Below are 3,315 nucleotides of genomic sequence, written 5' to 3'. Positions count from 1 at the left end.
GCTTAATAAAGGTTTGCCGAATGAGTGGCCCCTCGGGAGATGGGGAGACACGGGACATCAGGGCCAGCACCGAGCCCTGAGTGCCCTGGGCGAGTCCCTTCGTGTTTCCCAGCCTCTGTTTCTGGGAATAACACATTCAGCCCTAACTGCCCCCCAGGCTCAGAAAGTGGTGAGGGTCAAATGGAATAATGTACCTGAACTGGATAGAACTGTAGAAGTTCCACGATGATTTTCAGGGGAAGGAGGTACCAGGGATCTTGGTGCCATTACCTCCAGCTGGGGTGTGCAGCACCTCTGGGGCAGCCCCGGGGCCAAAGACCCAGGCCCAGATCCCCCTAGTGATTTCCTGAAATCACTAGAGTGGGGGCTTTTTGGGGAGGGGGGCAGGCGGGTAATGGAGCCCTCCCTGCCCTAAGGACTTCCACCATCTCTTCCCCAGCTGTAGCCAGTGCAACCACCAATGGCTCCCCTCGCAGGCTGTTTTGAAGTTCACCCCAAGACTGACACACAGTCTTTCTCATTCTTCCCTCCTTGGACCTCACTCACTCCACTCCACTCCCTCCCCTCAACACGCTTACAAAGGAGAAAAAAATGAAAGCCGTGGAAAGTCAGTGGAAACCCTCCAGTGCACAAGGGTGGAACATTAGGAAATTCCCACTAGCAATCCTCCCTGAGACCTACCCCCATCACTGCTGCTCTTGGGCCAGCCCCATTTCCCTCGGGTTTTTTCTCCTAGTGGAGACAGCTTGCAAATGGGGAGGGGAACTGGAAGATCCCAACACAGAGGCGGGGAAAGGAAGCCCAGAGTTATCAAGAGTTAGGCTCATATCCCTCTGGGATCCTATTCTTCATGAGAGACATGGAATCAGATCAAGTGAAGCACCAAGCACCCACATTTATTTCCCCACTCCCTCTAGTTATATTTTCCCCCAGCCTCTTACTTCCCATGGACTATCCTAACACCAGCCCCGCCCCCACCTGCCATATGCCCCAAAGCCCACATTCCAAGTGAAGCCCACTTGCTTTTGCTTCACATGCTTCCCTCTGAGGAGTTCTCTGAGCTGCAATCTGCTCTGAGAGAGGTCCAAAGCCCTTCCCCAAAGCACCCAGGGTCCTCTAGGAGATATAGAACATACAGGAAAAGGTTTAGAATAAGGATTTGGGACTCTTCCACCTTCCCTTCTCTTTCCTGGGAATGATCCTCTCCTCCCACTCCACGGAAATGTGGGCTGGCTAGTGGGTGGGGGATGGAAGAGTGTGCCATGGGAACCACAGATGGCCTGGATGGTTGACCAGGTCCTGGGGAGAAACTGCCTGGGTATGTGACTCTAAACCTAGCACTCCAGCATTTTATGTTCTGGGGTGAGGTGCTGTGCAGTCAGCACTCTGGAAAGGGTGTGTGTGTGTGTGTGTGTGTGTGTGTGTGTGTGTTGGGGTAGAGAGGGCAGGAAGAGAAATCAAAATGAAATGGCTTTGAGCTTAGGGGCACCCCCTGCATTTATTGTCCATGGAGTCAGGGGACACAGGGTCCAAGAGCCCCACGGCAATGGAAGATTAGGGTCTCCTCTGCCCCTGACAATGAGCTTCCTTTTCTTTCCCTGAAGCTCAGATGTCCTCAGGAAGAGTAAGCATTGACTGGCTCAGAGACCCCAGGTCATGCAGAAAACAATCCTGCTCTCATTATCCTAGCTTTAGTTCCAGGTAGGCTTCCAGATGTTCTCTCAGGGTCATAAGTAATCTGACCTGCAGTCGGCCTGCTTAGACAGATCTGTTTGCCCAGGGATGGGGAAGGAACCCCAATGTCTGATCACCCCCAGAACTCTCTCACTCTCCATTGCCCCAGGGATCTAGGCAAACCTTATTTTGAATGTGTCCCAAATCCTGTCTTCCTGAGTGGGGGACTGCATTTTTCTCAGGGGAAGCGAAAGTGTGAAATTGTTACCTCTATCCCAAGATCAAGGACTTGATTTCTCCATCTTCCCTCCAAGAATTTCAGTTCCTCCAACCTACTCCTCATTTCTTGTGCATGCTATGACCCCTCTGCAGACAATCGCAGTACCACTTTTCCTGGGCCCCTCTTCCTCCCTCTAGAGATCTGGAGAGTAAGGGGGCTCATTTTTTGGAAAGAGAGACCTGGTGTAAACTCCCCCAAGAACCAGCTCCTCCCAAACCCCCACTTGCCTTGGAAATAGGGGCCCAAACCCCAAGTCCCCCGCAACTCAACTCACAGCACGTGGAGAGGAGAGTAGCCGGCAGCAGAGACCCCTGGGGGGTGGTGTCCATGCCCCTGACACCGCCCCCCCCACGGGCCCCCTGAAGGGTGGGAGCCGCAGACACCGCTGTTTCTCCTAAATGTAGCGGCGGCTCTGACTAGGACTTGCTATCTGTGTCATCCCTACTTCCCAGGCTCCCCTGCTCCTCTCTCGTTTCCACGGCAACCAGTCTGGCGACAGCTCCAGAGCATCCCCCTCCCCTCCCCAGTCCTGGGTACCACTAAGGGTTGATCCAAACCACACGCCATAGCTATTTTTAGCCTAAGTCCCTCCTTCTGGACAACTCAGAGCTTGGCTCCTCACCCCCTCATAGAAAAAAAAAAAAAAAAAGAAGAAGAAGAAAGAAAAACAAAGCTGGCACACTGGCTCTTTCCTAAGAAGCTCCTTGCTCGGGGAAAATACAAGCCTTCATGTATTTGAGAATAAGGTGTTAGGTTCCCCGGTGTTTCAGAGGGCCATCTGGGAACTGGCAGCTCACCACCTTCAACATGGGTCTCTGTGTGCAGGTGCTGCTCTCAGCTCAGGCTGACCATCACAGTCTCTAGTTCTGGAGAGGCCATGGATCCAGAAGGCGGTAGCTAGAAGGAAAATAGATCTACTAAAGGAAGGAATGTAGGGTGAGGGGTTCTAATTATTATCACTGATTTGTACTGTGACCATAGGAGTCACTTCACTTCCCTGAGCCGCAGTTATTCCATCTATACCAGGGTGTGGACAAGTGCAAATATCCCCTTTCTGCCTGCTTCACAGGGTGTGCAGATCAAATGAAAAACAAACAAACAAACAAAAAACACCCAAAACAACAACAAAACACGAAGGCTTTGCAATGTATTTTGTTCATAGCAAAAACCCTGGAAACAACCCAAATGTCCACCAGAGAGAAAAGCCTAGGTTAGAGCTTATTAAGTATTCACTCAGCAAACTCCTATGGAGCCCAAGTGCCAGGCAGTGTATTAGATGGGTGGTTACAGAATGAGTAAGTCCCTGCCCACAAGGAGCTCATTAACCCGTGAGGGAGAAAGACACACAATGCCACTAATTC

The sequence above is a fragment of the Colobus angolensis genome, unplaced genomic scaffold (assembly GCF_000951035.1).
Source record: "Colobus angolensis palliatus isolate OR3802 unplaced genomic scaffold, Cang.pa_1.0 Scaffold439, whole genome shotgun sequence".
Taxonomy (NCBI): domain Eukaryota; kingdom Metazoa; phylum Chordata; class Mammalia; order Primates; family Cercopithecidae; genus Colobus; species Colobus angolensis.
This window is presented reverse-complemented; position numbering follows the sequence as displayed.